A 24010-nucleotide genomic window follows, 5' to 3' on the forward strand; every position below is an offset into this window, starting at 1 on the left:
ACTTCACGCAGTTCGCCACTACAACAAAATTCAGCCCATTAGAGCCCGCACTGATAGATATAAGAATAGCACCATCCCATTTATTGTTAAAATATTAAACAACTCCTGATTTATGTACTTTACAGCCCTGTAAATGTATTATACGCATATCATTATGTCTAAATCAAATGTAAGTTTGTATATTTTCAGCCACCGGCTGCAACTCTATTAACGCACGCACGCACGCACACGCACGCACACACACACACACACATATTCTTACCTTCACCATTTGTGTAATATATCACATGAGACTGGGAGGGGCTAAGTTCTGTCCCTTCAACTGGCTGGAACCTTCCCGGGTGGAAGAAGAGATAGAGACCAATGGTGTGTGTACTGCATCCTCCTCCATCCAGCCAGAACCACTGTGGTTGACTCACACATGCACAAACTACGACTATCACCACAATACTAACTACCTGAAACAAATAATTATGCACACAGCATTAGACCAAAGTTTACTCAGCAAAGGGACATTAATACAGTAAAATGCCACATGTTCACTCAACAAGAATTTGCCGTCAACCTCACTTACTGGTATGATCTAACCAGTTATGTTAATCCCCCCAAATTTTTAAATCCAACATGTAATAAATAATGTTTGATGGGAGGTACTGGCTCTGAAAACATATATATACAGTAGACCCTTCCCATTCGCAGGTTTACGACTCGCAATTTCGACGATTCGCGGTAAGCAGCTGGCGGCTCAGGTGGCTAGCATGCGAGCCTTCTCCCGCAATGCAACGAGTCACCCCACGCACCCATGGGGTCTCATCTCGGTCTGTTTGCCCTCAACCAGTACCTGTGACCTAGCATCCCATGTCATACTCTCAAAACTTCCGTGTTTCTTTCTGAAAATGGCCCCCAAAAGACTGCCTAGTGTCAGTGCCAGTGATGCTAGTGGAGTGAAACATAAAAGGCAAAAGTCAGTGATGATCCTGGCAAAGAAAATTTAATTATTAGACAAGTTAAAGGAGTGGATAAGTACTGCCACAGTTGGTCGGTTGTTTGGTGTAAACGAATCCACAGTGCAGTGCAGAAGAATGAACAAACAATTTGTGATTCTGTTCAAGCGAGTGCTCCTCCAAGTGGTAAAGTGGTGCAGGTTGTTCGTGAAAAGAACATAGTGAAAACTGAGAAAGCACTGAACATTTAGATTGAAGACCAGCACCGCAAAAATTTTCCGATCACAGCAACATGATTCGTGAAAAGGCTAAGTCTTTATGCACAGTTTTACGAGTCAACGGACGGTGAAGGGGCAAGTACAGCGACTGAACCAACTTTTAGTGGCAGTAAAGGTTGGTTCAAGAATTTTAAAAACAATTTCTCGCTCCATATTGTGAAGCTGACTAGGGAGGCCGAATCCACTTACCACACAACTGCAGGTTGCTTAATTTATAAGTGTCTTACTTATTATTATTTGATAATTATAAATACACTGAAGTTCTCGAAAACCAGGAATATATTAATATTTTTTCTTGCCAATTACTGAAATATTTTTCAAACAATTACTGTAAATGGCTAGGAAAAGTTTTTATGTAGACTGATTTTCATGTCTATTTAACAGTGATGGATGATTGTTTGAATTTAACGAGTTCAGATATTACCGATTTAAAGAAGATTTATGATAATGTTTCAGATAATTCTGACGACGCACTCAAGTCTGACACTGTGCAAGCCACTGGTACTAGTGTAAATACTGAACACACAGAATTAATAGATTCGCAAGAAACGCAAGCGCCCTTACTGCGAGACATTTCTGTTGAGAGTAGTGAACACTTAAGTGATCAACTGCATGACGATTTATGTCGTGCACGGTCAGCTTCAACCCCCATGGGTCTCCACCACCAGTCTCTATGTACAGAACTAAACAGGGAATTTATTTGAAATACTCTGTAACATACAATACCACTGAGGCTAGTTATACAGACTTTTCCCTGTGAAAAACCCATAATTTTGAGCAACATATTACTGTACTCACTTTGTATTAAGCTAAAGGACTAAATTTTTTATCTCTTGAGCAAACTATGAGCTATTTCTACTCAAATTAATTGCTATCTTGCAAGGATTCCAGCAATGCAAGTTATATTCTGCTAAATAAATTCTGTGACAATTTATAAGAGAAAACTTAAGCCTAAAACCACCTTCACCCCAGTAATCATTATCACTTGCTAGCCAGGAGGGGAGATTAACACATAATTGTTAGTGGAGGCGAGAGGGGTCAGGGACTCGGGAATAAATTACACAAGTCTATAACTTGCATTGCTGGAATTATTGTAAGATAGTGATTAATTTTATTATAAACGTCCCATAGTTTGCACTAGACATATCCTGTAAGAATTTTAGTAATTAACTTAGTACATCTGAGTACAAGTTGTGATAATTTATGCAGTTGTTCAGAAGTTGTGGTTGCAGTTCAAAGCTTTGTGACATCACTAGTGTATAATGCATCGCCATATGCCCTGGTTTATTACTGATCAGTTGTCTAAGTGCAAAAGTAGCCAAATCGAGCCATTATGTATCAATTAATTTTAAAATGGAAATTATAAAGAAAATTTTTGTAAAAGAATGATTTAGTAGTGCTGTTAATGTCACCTCACCACCTGACTCTCTCAGATAACCCTTTGCCCTGTTAGCTCAGCTTGGAATTGCATTGATTTATTTATTTTATCCTTTTACTGTTTTAGTATTGTATATATACTACATTTAAAGAAATATTTTTATTTGCATAGAAATAATAAATAGACCCAGAGCAGACAAATCACGGGTAACCCAAGTGGTTGGTCTTCCCACCCACGCACCAACATGTGAGGATGTGGCTAAACATGGTACAATCATTCATAACACTGGGAACCCTTGTCCCCAGGCCTTGAGCAGAAAGGTATGGAATGATTTTCTCAATATTTTCTCAGATTTTCTGGTAATTGCGCATTATTTCATTATCGATATTTGCTCCCAGACCCAAAAATATAAATTTAGACAGCTTTTCAAAAAATTATACAGTATAGTCTGGATTTACGCGGATTTTGTTTACGCGTTTGGTCATTTACGAGGTGCTTTGGCAGAAGGAAATGTTTTAATTACGCGGTAAATTTCATCATTTACGCGGGAAGAGGTGCGGGCAAGGTGAGCACAAGGTCGCCCAGTCATCAAAACATTACCGAGTTCTTCACCCGCCACCCACCACAGCCGGCCCAAATCAGTGATAGTGAGGATATGGACTTTGAGGGGTTTGACAAAGAGGCCCTGCAAGCCTCTGTGGTGGATAGTGATACAATTGATACAAGTGATACAGGTGAGGGCCAATAATCTGCCCTCTGCCTCGGAACCAACCCCCCATCCCCATGTGCCCAGCCATCTTTTCTACTAACGTAAGTGTTAAAAAACCTAATATTATTGATATTTCTCTTAAATATTAATTGTGTGTGCATACCATCATAAAATTAAGATGTTATTTTTACTAAAACGTACGTATTGTGTTGGAAAAAGTGGAGTTTGGGGGTCGGCCCAGACTCTATTTCAATTACAGTAATCCCATATGTTCTGTAATTTCGTTTACGCGTTTCTCGTTTGACGCGGACCTCCACGGGTTCAATTGACCGCGTAGATGCAGACTATACTGTATATATTTTTCAGAAAATGGTCCTGATTTTCAACCTCAGAATTTGTTTCACAAAACCAGACTTTAGCAAATTTTCTGGAAAAATTCTAAGCAAATTTCAATTCTGGCTATTGGAGAGTTCCAAGATTGAGGGATTCCGGCTAACGAAGATACTGTATTACTGTATTTACACTAGCAAGGGTGCATCACCAGGTTTTTCAATTTCCCATTTTCTATGTCAGCCCATAGCCATAGCATTCCTCTATCAAATAATGATGTCAGGGAATGCGGAAATGTCTCCGACGTGATGCAATCCCCTTAACAAATAACGGGCAGAAAACATGCAGTACAGGTAAGCCTGTACTGTAATTGGTATCACACTGTAGCCGAATTTCTGAAAGACACAGATTTGAGGAATGAGTACAGTATTAAAAACAGAAAAATTTGCTAATTATTTGCTAAAAAACAAAATAATTGTACAACATAAACCATTATTGTTTGAAACTCCAATGCCGTATAGGACAGTTCTTTCACACTTATTCCACTAGGTTATCTTAATTTGAGAAAATTTCAAACTACATGTCAAAATTTTTAAAAAATTGCTATGATAAACAATAAAATTGATAAACAGCATATCATAAAATACAATACTATATACAGTACAGTACCACATATTTTATGTTAAAAAAATAGCTCATTCCACACTCAAACCATCCTGTGGGCAATATGACACAGTTCAGCCAGGCAGTCACCCTGCTGACTCAGAGATTTATGACTGTTGCCTCGCTGCTGTGTGTACACAGTACCAGGACATCACCTCAGGGGAGCGAGCGCAGCTGGGCTGGGCCGACTGGCAACACAGTTACAGCCCACTGTCTCCAAACATATGTTTATTTCCCACACATACTCACCTATGCTCTTCGTTTTTCATATTTTATGAATTTTATGATTTTATATTATATTTCTTTATTTCTAAGCCACATCATTTATATAGAGTGGAATAAGTATTAAAGAAGTCTGTTATTCTGCAAATCCGTGCATTTTCATGAGGGTTTAATTTCCAACACAATTTTATTTTATTTTTTCACAAACAAGCATGGACGCATGATAAATACACAGTAAATAGGGAATGCTCATGAAAATGCACAAATGTGTGGAAAAATGAACTTCAGAGACACAAATTTGTGAGGTCGGGCTGCACCTCCTGAAAATTTAGTTGAGCCGAGATATTCATACATAAGCCCCTGCTATTCTATATGTCTAGTATCTTGTATTTATTTACACTTAAAAAGTATTTAGTAGAGTATGCACTTAAATCTAGCTTCAGCCCAAACTCCTCACAGATACTGTAATGTTAATGGAATCCCCAGTATCAATTCTGTCACATATCTTCAGTTTCTTTTCTCCCAGTGGTCCTCAGTGGTGTTATTTTGCCTTTGTTTTAGAGGCCATAATAATACAATTAGGAAGCACTAGATACAAACAAAAACAGAGTGAATGGCAGAGCAGTGTTCATGACAACAAGCAAGTGAAAACTGATGCCTCGCCCAACTGCCACCTCACACGACTTACAGAAGTCCGAGTTAGAGAGGTCTTACGGTGAGTGCTATGCCTGTGAGGTGTTATCAGTCTGTCACTGGCTTGGTGTTACCACGATTGTGTAATCAAATAAAACAACATCTTTTAAAACATAAGTGAACAAAATAGCCTCACTGAAAATCAACGACACAACAAAATGATAATGCTCAACAGACATTCGACAAAAATTTAATTTTACAAGAGATTTAAAAATGCTTAAATTAAAATTTTCACACTCACTGGCATCCAGCTGATGAAGACCAATGTAATGTAAACTTGAATACAGTAATAACAATTATGAAACCTTTACGTGAGAAGAGTTCAACTTAAAATCAATCAAATAATAAAATCTTAATATAGCTATAATGTGAAAAATAACTTACCCCTGACATGAGATTTTTGTCATGATCTTTCCAGACCTGCTGGCGGCGTCTAGGATACAGACCCCCAATAGCATAGACAGGGTGAGTTGGCATATTTATGGCTGGTGACCAACACTCTCTGGTGCTGTACTAAAAGACTTCTTGAGTAGTAACAAAGGCTGGTGAGATCTCACATGGTTCCCAAGTGCATCACATTTCTTGGACAGAATCACAGCAATAAGTGTTCAGCATTTATAACTTGAAACTTGTCCACACAACCTAGAATTTTATTTTTTTTTTAAGTTATGACCTATATACAGTACAGCTACTCCCCGACTTACGACGGGGTTAGGGACTGACATCCAGGTCGTAAGTCGAAATGGTCGTAAGTCGGAAATGCTTAAATAATACATAGAAAACACTCACTTTAAAGCTTGCCAGCCATTTTAAAGTGAATTACAGATGAAAATTTTGTCTGTGTACTGACTTTGGGACTCAAAAATAAGTAATTTGACCAAATTTTGGTACGACTGAGGCAGGTCGTAAGTGCGGGTGGACGTAAGTCGAGTAGGTCGTAAGTCGGGGAGGAGCTGTATACAGAACAAGAACTATACCACCAACTTAGAGACACACCACAAGATATATAGTGTGAAGCTCTTCTCTCTAGCTGGTTATATGCAGTTATCTAATACAGTACTGTATAGTAATCTCCCCGCTAGGCTCAACAATTGGTGTTAGAATGGAAAAAATCACATCTATAGAATTTTTTCCGGGTATGATGAATGTTTTTGTGTCTAAACTACGCATCTGGCACAGAACACCATTGCTACAAAGGCTTAACCTCAGTCAAACAGACAGAGTAGTATTTATTTCTGCAAACATTACTATACATGTACAGCACAGTAAACTCCCTCTAACCCTTGCAATCCAGACTGGGGTCCAGCACCGAACACATGTATCCCCAACCTGGAAAAACATGACCAAAATCCAGTTAGTAAAAGGGAAAGTTCATGTAAGTTAGGGCTACCACACCACTGTGGAGGCACAGGAGATTAAATTAACAGCTTCCTCTGAGGAGGTGATGGAGGTGGTTGCTGAGGAGAACAAAGTGAAGTGTCTAAGAAATGCAAATAGTGTACAGTACATATTGTACAGTCAATGAAATTGGCAGTGAAAACATAACCTCCTCTCCATCTTTGGTGGCCTACATTATGAGTGCCATACAATCCCTTCCTGCTTTAACCACCTCATCACCTCAAAACTCAACAACCTCATGATAAGTGATTAATAAATAAGTATTGTACAGGTACAGGTATCCCTTGTTTAATGATAGCTCACTTTGCGATTTTTTGGTGTAGTGTTTAAAAATTTTAACACCCTTTGTTGTTTAACGATCTGCAATTTTCATTGACAGGTCCTCAACTCATTGGAAAAAATCTGGGAGGGATATTAAAAATGTGGGGATTTTGTGCTCCAAGTGCACATCTCTACTGTCACTTAATACCCCTACTGTACATGGTTTCGGGCATAGATTAACGTCCGCTAATGTGAAAGACACCGAGGTTTAGGGTATACAGTTAACCCTCACTTTACGCGGTCCCGCATTCCGCGTTTACGCGGTGCCTTGCCAGAATCTCACGTGCTCACATTACGCGGTACGTGAACCCCATTACGCGGAGAGTGTCCGGCGCGACACTATTTTTAGATTCGCCCCACCCGCCTGCCTGCCTGTGCTCCTCACCTCTCCCTCCTCCTCCCTCCGCTTCGGCAAGCCGCGCGGTAAGGTTGCTCAGTGTGTGTCTTTGTTGCGTTATCACTGACGTCATATGACGTATCAGACCTGTGATTGGCCATGCATCCCTACCCCCCTCTGCTGCTAGCTGTAATTGGCTTAAAGTATTATGACGTGTCCACCCGGGGGAGGGAGGGAGGGAGGAAAGACGACGCTTGACCTAGCCGCGGCAGTTTCATCCCTCAAGGCCACTCCGTGTAAACGCGCATCCATTGTTCCGTAAAATGGCTTCCGCCGGACCACCACCCCCAGAGAGAAACCTTTCCTTACCTGGACCCAGCGGCACTAAACCAAAGAAGACACGACGTTCCTTAAGCTACGAGGTGAAGTATAGCATCATCCAAGAGTTGGAGAAAGGAACAAGGCAGGTTGATTTGGCGCGCCAGCATGGCGTGAACGAATCTACGATCCGGACTATAAAGAAGGATTCAGCCAAGATAAAGGAGCACATGAAGATCACAAAGTCTTCAGGTGCTTCTATGATCAAGTATTTTCACAACCAGGTGCTTCTCAAGACAGAAAAATTACTTGTGAGGTACTTGGTGCGTCAGGCGCGACGGAACATGGCGGTCGACACGCGCTCTGTTAAGGACTACGCACGTGAACTGTACATGGCAGTGGCACGAAAGATGGGAACTTCAGAGCCCAAACCCTTTAATGCTTCCTCTGGGTGGTTACAGAGGTTTAAGATCCGGAACAAGATCACCAATATAAACATTGGTGGTGAAGAAGCGAGTGCTGATCGTGCTGCGGCTCGGGAATTTCCTCCGTTTTTACGTGAGATTATGGAGGAAGGACAGTACAGTGACGACCAGGTGTTTAACATGGACGAATCTGGTCTTTTCTGGAAAAAGCTACCTTCCAAGTCCTTCGTTGTGAAGAATGCCAGCAGGATTCGGGGCCGGAAAATGCAGAAGGAACGCATCACCGTCCTGTTTACCACCAATGCCTCCGGTACCTGTAAGCTCAAGTTATCGGTGATCCACACAGCCCGCAAGCCGCACGCCTACAAGAGCATGGACATGACCAAGCTAAATGTCCACTGGCTGACCGCACGTAAGGCATGGATGTTCTCTACACTGTCCCTCTCCTGGTTTGATGACTGTTTTGTTCCCGATGTAAAGAAATTCTGTGAGCGACAGAATGTCCCATTTAATATTTTGTTGCTGCTGGACAACGCACCAGGACACTCGCCCCTACTGTTAGATCGTCACCCCAACGTAAAAGTGGTCTTCCTTCCTCCCAACACTACGTCTTTAATCCAGCCCATGGACCAGGAGTTGATTTGCAATGTGAAAGCTGCATTCTCAACAAAAAAATTCCAGCTCCTGAACGACTACACCAACACCAGGGAAGAGTTGCGTAACCTGAGTGACACCACCACCGATAGCAAGAGCGAAGAAGATGAGGATCAACAGTTAGAACAGCAAAAAATACTCTTCAAACAATTCTGGAGAGTATTTAACATCAAGAAAGCTGTGGACTTCTTGGTGGAGTCATGGGATCAGCTGTCTATTGCTACAATTCGTCACGCATGGAGACATGTGTTGCATGGAATACCAGGTGAGAGGAGGAGTCAATCTGTGACTGGTGAGGTTCAGAATGTTGCAGTAGCAGTGGACCTTGCCAGAGAAGCTGCGCAGACTGTTACAGTTCCAGGCTTCTCCGAGACCACCAACGACGACATCCTGGAGGTGATCAGAGATCCTGAAGTGACTGCCGACGAGATGTTGGAAGAAGAACACGTCAGTGAAGAGGAGGAAGAAGGTGCGTCAGTCTCCGAAGAACACAATTTAAGTCATAGTGATATTAAGGGTGCCATGGAGTGTGCAGAGAAGATGAAGTCCTTCCTTTCCCGCGACAATGACGATGACCGCTATGAAGTCTTCCATACCCGGCTGGTGCAGGCTATGGAGCTGTACATCAAGGTGTATCACGACAACATCAACGCCAGCCGTCAGCAAAGCATAACAGATTTCTTCGCCCGCAACCCACCACAGCCAGCCCAAGCCAGTGATAGTGGCAGTGAAGATGACTTTGAGGGATTTGTCAGGGAAGCCCTGACAACTGTAAGTGACAGTGATGGTGATTCACCTAGTAATGGTGATTCACCTGAGGGCCAGTAATCTGCCCTCTGCCTCGGAACCAGCCTCCATCCCCGTATGCCGACCCATCTCTTCTACTACCGTAAGTGTTACACCTAATTTTTAGTTTTCTAACCTAACCTTTATCTTTCCTAACCTAACCTCTTCTATATTACTTGTTTTTTCATACCATCATAAAGTTAAGATAAAATTTTTACTACAACATAGTTGTGTGTCGTCAAAAAGTGGAGTTTGGGGATCGGCCCGGACTCCATTTCAATTAATCCCATATGTTATGTTATTCACTTTACGCGGGACCCTCCGGGTTACATTAACCGCGTAAAGTGAGGGTTAACTGTATGTATGTATGTATATATATATATATATATATATATATATATATATATATATATATATATATATATATATATATATATATATATATATATATATATATATATATATATATATATATATATATATATATACATCCTTGAAAATTTTTAAATTCCCGCTAATTTCTATGAGCCTAAGAAAAATAAATAAGTATGTTGAAGTGTCTGGCATCCACACGTGCACACATCCACAACTCCATTCAGGAATATGTCCACCTCCCCTCTTCCTCCACCCACCTCCCTACAGGTGAGCCTGCCTAGACAGCACCTTCCCTGGACTCTTCCTTGGCAACCCCCATGTCTCTTCCAGCCCTGCTACACTGCTGCCTGCCACACATCGACCATGCCACCCCACAGGACATCTACAAAAATGGCCCTTGCTCTCGGCAGACAAGGATGAGGCCTAGAAACGAGTGCCTGATAAAAACTGGCAGTGGATTAGTGATGATATTTTTGTGCCTTCTCTCTATGCCTTTGACAACACTGCTTCAGGAGTGCAAACTGACTTGGTGAATAATGACAGCAGGAAATTAAGTTTTTTTTTTCCATCTTTTCTTTACTCTCGACCTTGTTCAGTACCTAATGGACCAGACTGGCATGGTGCTGTTGCCTTGCTCTCATCAACTCCAGTAGACACCAGTGGATGTTTGTGAAATGTACTCATTCCTGGCTTTAGTTATGTTGATGGAGTTATTGAAAAAGAACATTTACAGGAACTATTAGACAAATGATCCCCATCTTCAGCCATGATGCAGAGAAAGTGGTGCTTGTGCTTCCAGGCATAAGCACAAGTCACTATCTATCCAGGAAAAGGGTGAATTTCCATGGTCCGGCAATTTCCATGGTCCGGCACCGGTCAGGTCCCGAGGTTGCCGGACTAGAGAGGTACAACCTGTAATAATAATTATTATAATAATGTAATAATAAAGATTATTACGACTAATGATGAAGATAATGATGATAATGAAGTATTCTGTACAACAACTGTGATGACGTCCAGCAAGCTTCCCGCTTATCGCTTTCTCAGTTCACACCAGTACAGTATAGTCTCGATTTACGTGGATTTGGTTTACGCGTTTGGTCATTTACGCGGCACTTTGCCAGACCAACAATTTTTATTTACACGGTTCATTCCATCATTTACGCGGAAAGCGGCGCGGGCAGGGTGCACACAAGGTCGCCCAGTCAACAAAACATTACCGAGTTCTTCACTCGCCACCCACCACTGCCAGCCCAAGTCAGTGATAGTGATACTGTTGTGAGGATATGGACTTTGAGGGGTTTGACAAAGAGGCCCTGCAAGCCTCTGTGGTGGATAGTGATACAATTGATACAAGTGATACAGGTGAGGGCCAATAATCTGCCCTCTGCCTTGGAACCAACCCCCCATCCCCGTGTGCCCAGCCATCTTTTCTACTAACGTAAGTGTTAAAAAACCTAATATTATTGATATTTCTCTTAAATATTAATTGTGTGTGCATACCATCATAAAATTAAAATGTTATTTTTACTACAACATACTATTGTGTCGGAAAAAGTGTAGTTTGGGGGTCGGCCCAGTCTCTATTTCAATTAATCCCATATGTTCTGTTATTTTGTTTACGCGTTTCTAGTTTTACGCGGACCTCCACGGGTTCAATTGACCACGTAAATGAAGACTATACTGTACTACTTTTTGTCTGTGCTCTCATTTGCATTGTGTATTTATCAAGTACCTTTTTAGTGTTAAACACTGTTTTTCTCATCGAGCATGTCTGGAAAACGTCCATCTGCCTCCTCTGTGGCGCCTAAAGCGAAAAAGGCACAAAAAACAATTCAATGGACGTGAAATTAAATGTGATCACCTACCTTCCGAGAAGAGAGCGTGTGTCGGAAGTTGGCCGCATGCTTGGTTTAAGTGAGAGCGCTGTTCATACCCTGTGTGGTATATGATGGTTCCCCTAACCTGTACCATTTACATGTATTTTTATGGGAAAATTATGTTTAATTTAAGCGTTTTTGTATTTAGCGGTGGTTTTCAAGAACGTAACCCCCGCGTAAGACGAAAGATGGATGTAATGTGTAACGCCATGAATCATTTTACGAACATTTTACAATCCCTACATTTCTTTGACTACAAAGAATGATTACCTTTTTTACGGGGATTAACCCACCCGGGCACAGGTCAACGACCCACGTCAGGGCCCGGGGGCAAAGATATAATAATAATAATAATAATAATAATAATAATAATAATAATAATAATAATAATAATAATAATACAGTAAAAGTCCAAAAATCCGGATGCCAGAAATCCGGACCACCCGAGAATCCGGACTTTTCAAAAACGATTTTTTTTTTAGCGGGCATTTGTGTGCATGTGCGCATGCGTGAGCGCCACAGCTGCACAGCGACAACAAGCGACCACGTGGTCGCCACTTTAAAATGGGCAATCAAACTGTGACAACATACCGTACATACTCGTCTATAACCCCCCCTCGTTATCAGTCGACCCTGATTTTTTGACCAAGAAATCGTTAATTTATGATATTCCTCGTTTATAGTTCCACCCACGTTTTTTAGGGTAATGGAACAACAAAACCACTAAAAACGCTCTACGTCCTATAAACTGAGGCTCGCCGTGCATGAAACACAAGTGCTGAAGGCAAATTGTTTACCATTTATTATTACGACACTTTACACTGAAACCCGGGTAGTTTCAACAAAAATATTGTATATTTCCATTCAAGTATTTATTCAAGTCAATTAGGAGGGAATATTATTGAAATACAACAGTTTTTAAACTAAACCATTCGAAAAGCGATTACGGTAACATCTTTTGAACGAAAGAAAGCGAAAGTCATTGTTTTCGTCATGATTTTATCCCACTTTCCACTGTAATACGTATGTAATTTCAGGAAAAATATTACATTTCCGTGAATGTATTATATCAAGCACAGTATGAATAGAATATCATTGTAATATATCAGAATTTTAACGGAAAACTATTAAAAAAACGAGTAACATCTCAAGAACATCGGAAGCTTAGGTAAAGTCTTTTGTTTTCGTCATGTATTTTATCCTATTTTACATTGAAATACGTCACGTTTCCACAAAACTACTATTTATCTCCGAGAACATATTCATTCAGGCGCAGTTTAGGTAAAATAGACGAGTGATGGAATAGTTTTTAACTGAAAACGATTCGAAAAACACGTACCCTCTAGCCCTGTTCAAAGAGAGGACTGGGAGAAGCTGTTTGGTGCTGCAGACGATGACAAGGAAAATGATTTTGATGGATTTTAATGAAAATATTCAGAAATATGGTATCGTAGTATTTATTCAAGTCAATTAGGATAGAATATTATTGTAATACAACAGTTTTTGAACTGAAAACCATTCGAAAAGTGATTACGGTAACATCTTTTGAACGAAAGAAAGCGAAAGTCATTGTTTTCATCACGATTTTATCCCACTTTCCACTGTAATACGTGCGTTCAGCAAAAATATTACATTTCCGTGAATGCATTATATCAAGCACAGTATGAATAGAATACCATTGTAATATAACAATATTTTGAGTCCTACTCTTTCCATTTACAGAGTACTGTACAAGCCCATAATAATGGCTCCTAAAGTAGATAAACTTCGTTGTGTGAAGAGAAAGAAGAACACATTGAAATTGAGTGACAAACTTGAAATAATTAAGAAACTAGATCGTGGTGTGAGCAATACTGTTCTAATGGAAACATACGACATTGGAAAGTCTACAATTTATGATATATAAAAGGCAAAGAATAAAATTTAGAATTCACAGCTTTTTCATTAAAACTGCTCGTTTTGATAAATGAAGCATGCTATATTTGCAAATGAATAAACTATCAAAATGTACCTGTTCATTTCTTCTTTATTCTTCATTAAATTTGAATTTTAAAAGTACTGCCTGAGAATCCGGAAAATCCGAAAATCCGGACCGACCCAATCCCCAAGCAGTCCGGATTTTTGGACTTCTACTGTAATAATAATAATGCAGTAATAATAATAATAATAATATCAATAACAGTAATAATAATAATAATATCAATAATAATAATAATAATAATAATAATAATAATAATATCAATACAGTGATCCCTCAGTTAACGAGCGCCTCAGTTAACGAGATTTCGGTTAACGAGTTACCTTCCATAAGATTCTTAACTTCGGTTAACGAGCAATCCCTCAATTAACGAGTTTTTACGAGCCGACCTCAACATGTTTTCGCTTGCATTTGGCGGTCAATTAACGAGTTTTTACGAGCCGACCTCAACATGTTTTCGCTTGCATTTGGCGGTCCACCAGCTGTAGTATTAGTCTGCCAATACAGTAATCGGTTTTAGGGCTTAAATTTCTTACTATTTTAGTAAATATCAAGAAGTTTATACTATTCAATAATTTTAAAAGTTTAATATTATATTTTTTAGTCATTTTAACAATTATTGAACATAATTGAAGGTAAGGAAACTAGTTTCATGCACGCCATCCAGCCTGGCAACACACCAAACAGGGGCCAGTCTCTGTGTCTTTTCAGTGGAGGTAACATCTTGCTTTAGACTCTCTTCAACTAAACACTTTTTTTGTGTGTTTGCAAGCAAATTATTGGTCATTTTGAAATTTATTTTACATATTGACAATACATAATGCAGTGCAGTGTTTATTTAAAGAAAATAATCTTGAATTACACCAAGAGAACTAAAATTTTATAGGTGAAATGGCGCCATGGGGTGACTTCTCTTCCACCCCAATGCCTTCTCCTCCACCCCCATTCTAATTCCCATCATCATCATCATCATCATCATCATCCAGGAGCCATCTACATACACACCTCAAACTAAGTTTACTTTTCTACCTTTTTTGTTGAATGTAGGCAATTTTTGGTGAGCTGGAACCAATTACCTAAAAACCCATTGAAACAATTGTTTCGGTTAACGAACAACCTGCTGGAACGGATTGTGCTCGTTAACCGAGGGACCACTGTAATAATAATAATAATAATAATAATAATAATAATAATAATAATAATAATAATAATAATAATAATAATAAAAATAATAATAATAATAATAGTAATAATAGTAATAATAATAATAATAATAATAATAATAATAATAATAATAATAATAATAATAATAATAATAATAATAATAATAATAATAATAATAATAATAATAATAATAATAATAATTAATAATAATAATAATAATAATAATAATAATAATAATAATAATAATAATAATAATAATAATAATAATAATTAATAATTAATAATAATAATAATAATAATAATAATAATAATAATAATAATAATAATAATAATAATAATAATAATAATAATAATAATAATAATAATAATAATAATAATAATAATAATAATAATAATAATAATAATAATACCCTGTACAGGTTGGTCAACCCTTTATCCGAAATTCGGAAAACTGAAAGGTTTTTTTTGTGGGGGCTTTTTTTTTTTTCTTTTTTTTACAGGGATTAGCCCACCCGGGCATAGATCACTGACCCACATCAGGGCCTGGGGGGCGAAAATATAATAGTAATAATAATTATAATAAAAATAATTATTCATAGTAAATAAAAAATTTTATAAAAATATACCAAAATAAAATAATATGATAACATTAATAATAATAATAAAATATAATAATAAAATTAATAAAAATAACAATAATACAGGAGTATTGTAATAATAATAAAATACTAATCATAATAATAATAATAATAATAGTAATAATAATAAAAATAATAATAAAAATAATAATACTAATAATAATACTACTGTACTACTACTACTACTAATAATAATAATAATAAAAATAATAATAATAATAATAATAATAATAATAAAAATAATAAAGAAATACAAGAATGAAAAAATATCAAAAGTGAGAAACACGACCTAGACCTATGAATAATTATTATTATTATTATTATTATTATTATTATTATTATTATTATTATTATTATTATTATTATTATTATTATAATCTTTATTATATTTTCACCCCCAGGCCCAGATGTGGGTCAGTGATCTATGACCGGGTGGGCTAATACACATTAAAAAAAAAAAAAAATTAATAAAAAAAAAAATTACCATTCTGAAAACCGAAAAATTCCGAAATGCCTCTGGCCCCAAGGATTTCGGATAAGGGATTGTCAACCTGTAATAATAAAGAAGCACAAATAAATGCAAAAGAAAAAAAAATCGAGTGAGAGACGATATATGTATGTTGTGCTGTCAAAGAAAGAAAAACAATTGAGACCCTGAAATTGTGTGTAAATGAGGCAGAAAGTCAGCCAAATCAGCAACCTGGAACTTGGTCACAATTTATGTGATGCCATATGGCAGCAGGGTTTTGCCAGGCGGTAGTACCTCCTTGTTTGACAGCTGCCTACTACCTGTAAGTTTAAGGAGTCCCTTTACCCCTTCCAAAAGACTTGCACTGACGAGAGTTTAGTGCTGTGGCGAGGCAACTTATCCTTCAGGCAGTTCATACCTTCAAAGTGGCATTGTTTTGGTCTCAAGTTATTTGTCCTGTGTGACTCTGAGACTAGATATATTCAAGATATGTTGCAGTACACAGCCAATTCGATAGGACAAGTCCACTTGGATTGTCTGGGAAGACTGCACAGATGCTATTTGAGCCATACCTGGATAAGTGACACATTCTTTATTTGGATAATTGGTAATCCAGACCTAGGCTCTTTGAGTACCTGCACCAGCACATGACAGGTGCATGTGGCACTGTCAGGACACTTCCCTTCAGTGATTCTATCCACGGGGGCAATGCAATATTCCCAGAAATAATGTCACTTATGATGTATGAGTGAAATCCACGCCAAAAAATGCAAACACACTCACTACCAGTGTACTCAGTGTCATGTTGCTTTGTGCCTGTATTCATGCTTCTAACAATACCACACTCTCCAAAAGTATTAGAGCACAAAACACACACTGAAATAGTGTAAATAGATATAATTTGTCATTATTTTAAGGTACCAGTGGCAGGATTGTGCCTTGACAATTCGCAGATTTTTAATTTGCTGACCTCAATTATTTGCGGATGACACCCTGGATGTACCCATGAATGTCTTAAAGTAGTTTTAAAGTTGCTGGCATTTTCGCAGCCGGGACAGGGAGCCATTCGTTCTTGAGAGTAATTTCTTTTACCTATGTTGTATATATGTGTGTTTTGTGTGTGTGTGTCTACACACACAAACAAAACACACATATAAATAATAATGGGAAAATCCTCTCACAAATAATCAGAAACAAGACAACAAAAATGTATTAAAAATGTAAGAGTCTACCCTCAAGTCAACACCAGCTGCAGGAAGGTGGCCAAACAAGTGAAGAGAGAAAAGATTCCCCGGTAGTTATATATTTCTCCCATATGTAAGCCTGGCTACACCTGGCAACGGGAGAAGGTGAGAGTGAGTGACTGCTAGTTAGCGCATCATTTGCAGTTATAACTCTCCTCACTCCGTGCCATATTCACTGGATTTACTGTTATTATTAGTATTTACTGAAAGAATAGTGTTTAATAGTGACTAATCATGGCATTGTAGCTAGGTTAGCTCATCATTGTAACCACCAGGCTACTGGGCCAAGCTGTGAGGTGTTATGGTTTTTTCAGCTTGTATTTTTGGGTAGATATACGTAACCTTCTTCATTTATTTTTACTCAGTTACATGCACACACCATCCTAAATACATATTGTGAAAAAGGGTAAAATAAATAATTGTCCTAAGGGCAAACACATAACAGGAGGAGAGCACAAAGTGTAGGGGTGGGGAGCGTTACTAGGGAATCAGCGTCCCAGCTGGTCTTCGTTACTATGGTGGAGCAGGTAGTGTATGCAAATGGCAACTGAATTAAACTTTCATTTGGCTTTTATTTACTGGTTTGGCAATAGTATTTTTTGTTGCAGCTTATTTATTGGTATTATTTTTATTTATCCTCACATTTCCTGAAACTGTATACAGTAGGGTCGGGATATATAGCAACTTTATATAAAGATTTTTTTTATATCGTGGCTACCAAAATTATCGACATTTTCTAATACAGTGGTCCCACGATTAACGAACACAATTGGTTCCACAGAGTCGCTTGCTAACCGAAAATATCGGTAACTGAATCTATTATTTCAATGGGATATTGGGTAATTGGTTCCAACTCGCAGAAAAAGTACATACAAAGTAAAGCCAAAAAGTCAGAAACAAACCGAAAAATACCCTAAATCGTCCTTAAATCACTATATGCAGTATGTATACGTACATATACGTACACTCTTACTCTTAAATCACTACTGTAATGTGATACAGGTGATTAATTTTTATCTCGTGTGCAAAATATATGATGCTTCTATTCAAATTATTTGCTGTCTTGCAAGGATTCCAGCAATGCAAATTATGTTCTCCTAACTCTAGTCTGTGACATTATATAAGATAAAAACTGTAAGCCTAAAACCCTGGCTGGGCAACTACTAAATACTAACTGAATACTGTATACAGTTAACCCTCACTTTACGTGGTCCCACATTCCGCGTTTACGCGGTGCCTTGCCAGAACCTAACGTGCTCACATTACGCGGTACGTGAACCCCATTACGCGGAGAGTGTCCGGCGCGACACTATTTTTAGATTCGCCCCACCCGCCTGCCTGCCTGTGCTCCTCACCTCTCCCTCCTCCTCCCTCCGCTTGGGCAAGCCGCGCGGTAAGGTTGCGCAGTGTGTGTCTTTGTTGCGTTATCACTGACGTCATATGACGTATCGGACTGTGATTGGCCATGCATCCCGACCCCCCTCTGCTGCTAGCTGTAATTGGCTTAAAGTATTATGACGTGTCCACCCGGGGGAGGGAGGGAGGGAGGAAAGACCATCCTTGACCTAGCCGCGCCAGTTTCATCCCTCCACGCCAGACCGTGTAAACGTGCACCCATTGTTCTCTAAAATGGCTTCCGCCAGACCACCACCCCCAGAGAGAAACCTTTCCTTACCTGGACCCAGCGGCACTAAGCCAAAGAAGACACGACGTTCCTTAAGCTACGAGGTGAAGTATACCATCATCCAAGAGTTGGAGAAAGGAACAAGGCAGGTTGATTTGGCACGCCAGCATGGTGTGAATGAATCTACGATTCGAACAATAAAGAAGGATGCAGCCAAGATAAAGGAGCACATGAAGATCACAAAGTCTACAGGTGCTTCTATGATCAAGTATTTTCACAACCAGGTGCTTCTCAAGACAGAAAAATTACTTGTGAGGTACTTGGTGCGTCAGGCGCGACGGAACATGGCGGTCGACACGCGCTCTGTTAAGGACTACGCACGTGAACTGTACATCGCAGTGGCACGAAAGATGGGAATTACAGAGCCCAAACCCTTTAATGCTTCCTCTGGGTGGTTACAGAGGTTTAAGATCCGGAACAAGATCACCAATATAAACATTGGTGGTGAAGAAGCGAGTGCTGACCGTGCTGCGGCTAGGGAATTTCCTCCGTTTTTACGTGAGATTATGGAGGAAGGACAGTACAGTGACGACCAGGTGTTTAACATGGACGAATCTGGTCTTTTCTGGAAAAAGCTACCTTCCAAGTCCTTCGTTGTAAAGAATGCCAGCAAGATTCGGGGCCGGAAGATGCAGAAGGAACGCATCACCGTCCTGTTTACCACCAATGCCTCCGGTACCAGTAAGCTCAAGTTATCGGTGATCCACACAGCACGCAAGCCGCACGCCTACAAAACCATGGACATGACCAAGCTAAATGTCCACTGGCTGACCGCACGTAAGGCGTGGATGTTCTCTACACTGTCCCTCTCCTGGTTTGATGACTGTTTTGTTCCCGATGTAAAGAAATTCTGTGAGCGACAGAATGTGCCATTCAAGATTTTGTTGCTGCTGGACAACGCACCAGGACACTCGCCCCTACTGTTAGATCGTCACCCCAACGTAAAAGTGGTCTTCCTTCCTCCCAACACTACGTCTATATTACAGCCCATGGACCAAGAGTTAATCTGTAATGTAAAAGCTGCATTCTCTACGAAAAAATTCAAACTCCTGAACGACTACACCAACACCAGGGAAGAGTTGCGTAACCTGAGTGACACCACCACCGATAGCAAGAGCGAAGAAGATGAGGATCAACAGTTGGCACAGCAAAAAATACTGTTCAAACAATTCTGGAGAGTATTTAACATCAAGAAAGCTGTGGACTTCTTGGTGGAGTCATGGGATCAGCTGTCTATTGCTACAATTCGTCACGCATGGAGACATGTGTTGCATGGAATACCAGGTGAGAGGAGGAGTCAATCTGTGACTGGTGAGGTTCAGACTGTTGCAGTAGCAGTGGACCTTGCCAGAGAAGCTGCGCAGACTGTTACAGTTCCAGGCTTCTCCGAGACCACCAACAACGACATCCTGGAGGTGATCAGAGATCCTGAAGTGACTGCCGACGAGATGTTGGAAGAAGATCACGTCAGTGAAGAGGAAGAAGGTGCATCATTCTCCGAAGAACACAGTTTAACTCATAGTGATATTAAGGGTGCCATGGAGTGTGCAGAGAAAATGAAGTCCTTCCTTTCCCGCGACAATGACGATGACCGCTATGAAGTCTTCCATACCCGGCTGGTGCAGGCTATGGAGCCGTACATCACGGTGTATCACGACAACATAAACACCAGCCGTCAAAAAAGCATAACCGAGTTCTTCGCCCGCAACCCACCACAGCCAGCCCAAGCCAGTGATAGTGACAGTGAAGATGACTTTGAGGGATTTGTCAGGGAAGCCCTGACAACTGTAAGTGACAGTGATGGTGATTCACCTAGTAATGGTGATTCACCTGAGGGCCAGTAATCTGCCCTCTGCCTCGGAACCAGCCTCCATCCCCGTATGCCGACCCATCTCTTCTACTAACGTAAGTGTTCCACATAACTTTTAGTTTTCCTAACCTAACCTTTATTTTTCCTATGTTAACCTTTATTTTTCCTAACCTAACCTCTTCTATGTTACTTGTTTTTTCATACCATCATAAAGTTAAGATAAAATTTTTACTACAACAAAGTTGTGTGTCGTCAAAAAGTGGAGTTTGGGGGTCGGCCCGGACTCTATTTCAATTAATCCCATATGTTATGTTATTCACTTTACGCGTTCCTCACTTTCCGCGGGACCCTGTGGGTTACATTAACCGCGTAAATTGAGGGTTAACTGTAGTAAGAAAATAAACATCAAAACAAATAATGCATCGGTTGGTTAGGCATCAATATTAGCTGAATAACTATTTATCTATCTATCTACCAAGACATATTTGCTCATTATACAGGCACCATTCTGCCTGACACAACACTTGAGAAACTGGTCTTTTTTTACAATTTGCCCAAAACGTCCCACAATATTTTTGGGTTCAACTCTAGGTATGTCTCGTCATTTCTAACAACTTTTCTTAGTAACGTTTCCATCGCAAATGATTCGTTTTCGAGAAAATCTCATAAATTTGTTGGGGTGCCACTGAATATTTTCTAAGCCCAGTGCTGATGTAACCTGCATCCCCAGAGAGCTCCAGTGGTCAGAATCATTCAAAACACATAAAAAAAATTGGAAAAACGTGTTTCACGTCCAAATCCATTTTGGGCAACTTCTAAATTTTTACCTAGCTTGGATAGGTTATGTTGGTTGCTTTGATATGAGCTCTGTTGGCAGGTCCTGGAGGCAAAGCCCCCCCCCCATCATGCAATTATTACAGGGTGACATCTCATGTAAATTGTGTGGGTCTGGGCTCATAGGTTGTGGATGTTAGGTCAGGTTTTATTAGGATCTATGCATTATTTTGTATTCATTTTTATAAAATGTTAATAACATGATATTAAACACAGAAATGGAAATGACAATGCATAGAACCTAATAGAACCTGACAATATTTTTAATTATTCTATCCCGCTTCACAATTCTCCTCCCGGTGCCATTTTTGTTGTTTACCTCGCTGAATCCCTGTTCAAGAGACGTTTCCTATAAATGATGAACGCTTCCATGTGTTCCTCCTCACCATTGCTGATGCATATCAACCTTAATATTAAGGTAAGTTGTTTAACACATAAATTAGCATGATACTGCATAGAACCTGACCTAACATACCCATAGGTTGGGTATGTTAGGTCAGGTTCTATTAGGTTCTATGCATTGTCGTTTCCATTTTTGTGCTTAATATCATGACATTAGTGTGCAGAAAATTTTTCAACAAATTCGGGCAATTCCTTCTGGTGGTCACACTCTTCTACACCTTACCAAATTTAATATCAAAACCGTTCAAAAAAAAAAAAACATTGGACAAACTTAAGATTTATGTCCTCAAAAAAACATTGTGGGCAACTTGCAAAAATTTACAAACACCACCACCTCACTCTCGATATTCATTTCATTATAGTTGTCCATTATTCCCTGGAAGTTCGTGGTAAGGATGCGGATTTATTGAACTACCTTGTATGAGAGAGGTTATGGTGAATCAATACCTTGTATGAGAGAGGTTATGGTGAATCAATACCTTGTATGAGAGAGGTTATAGTGAATCAATGCCTTGTATGAGAGAGGTTATGGTGAATCAATGCCTTGTATGAGAGAGGTTATGGTGAATCAATACCTTGTATGAGAGAGGTTATGGTGAATCAATACCTTGTATGAGAGAGGTTATGGTGAATCAATGCCTTGTATGAGAGAGGTTATGGTGAATCAATGCCTTGTATGAGAGAGGTTATGGTGAATCAATACCTTGTATGAGAGAGGTTATGGTGAATCAATACCTTGTATGAGAGAGGTTATGGTGAATCAATGCCTTGTATGAGAGAGGTTATGGTGAATCAATACCTTGTATGAGAGAAATTAAGGTGAATCAATGCCTTGTATGAGAGAGGTTGTGGTGAATCAATACCTTGTATGAGAGAGGTTATGGTGAATCAATGCCTTGTATGAGAGGTTATGGTGAATCAATACCTTGTATGAGAGAAGTTATGGTGAATCAATGCCTTGTATGAGAGAGGTTATGGTGAATCAATGCCTTGTATGAGAGAGGTTATGGTGAATCAATACCTTGTATGAGAGAGGTTATGGTGAATCAATGCCTTGTATGAGAGAGGTTATGGTGAATCAATACCTTGTATGAGAGAGGTTATGGTGAATCAATACCTTGTATGAGAGAGGTTATGGTGAATCAATGCCTTGTATGAGAGGTTATGGTGAATCAATACCTTGTATGAGAGAGGTTATGGTGAATCAATACCTTGTATGAGAGAGGTTATGGTGAATCAATACCTTGTATGAGAGAGGTTATGGTGAATCAATACCTTGTATGAGAGAGGTTATGGTGAATCAATGTAAACAACCTCAAGGTCCACCTCCCAGCTGGTGGACGATGTAAACAAAACAATTTCTTTTAGCTCGTCGGTTGGCTATGATGTAAATTAATTAGTGATATATAGAAAACGTTCATAAATGAAGGAGGTTGATAAGTAATTAATATAATTTCAAATTTATTTTTCTAAAGTGTTATTTTCGGTAAAAAGTATAACAAACTATATATTTTCTGAATTGTGAATGCTGCCTCCGGCTCCATCTGCATTTAATTGAATTGAATTGAAACAGTTTATTTAGCCAGAAAAACACAAATACAGAGTGGATAATAATTATAGCAATATTAACATGGCTGAGCCAGTTGAGAACCTGAGCTCTCTTGTAGGCACCTGATTTATCTCAAAGAAGTGTGTAGTGGACGTCTCCCCTACAACCCCCTACAACTGCCTAGCGGCGTCACCACCTGCCACCACATTCCAACGTGCCGTTGCCTAGCAACCAAGCGAGAGCTGTCCCCAGATGTCACCGTATCTTAGCAACGGAACTAGTCACCGGCTACTTCTCGGGTTTTCCCAACATGACTCATAGAGGACTGGCGGCTGCTGCTGGGTGTATATAAGCTCTGTCTCTCCATTGAGATTCATTCTGACCAATCTTCTTGAACAAGCAACACCTCCTCCTCTGCCGCTGCCTGGCGGCCTTCGCTTCTCCTCGCCTGCCTGGCGGTCCTCGCTCCCGCCAGCGAGCATGGCGACCCACCAGCTGTCCTTCTCTGAGCTTCCTCACCAACCAAC

The 24010-nt window shown here is 39.5% G+C and overlaps 1 long non-coding RNA gene across 1 annotated transcript; it reads right to left on the minus strand.

Moving 5' to 3' along the window:
* LOC121875171 lies at positions 1-23316 on the minus strand. Its single transcript, XR_006090557.1, has 4 exons — positions 23210-23316; positions 5602-5859; positions 263-458; positions 1-18 (listed from the first exon to the last, which is right to left on the minus strand). It is a non-coding gene; the product is annotated as an uncharacterized LOC121875171 (long non-coding RNA).
* Positions 23317-24010: the final 694 nt, after the last annotated feature.

Source organism: Homarus americanus, unplaced genomic scaffold (assembly GCF_018991925.1).
Source record: "Homarus americanus isolate GMGI-L3 unplaced genomic scaffold, GMGI_Hamer_2.0 scaffold36970, whole genome shotgun sequence".
NCBI lineage: Eukaryota > Metazoa > Arthropoda > Malacostraca > Decapoda > Nephropidae > Homarus > Homarus americanus.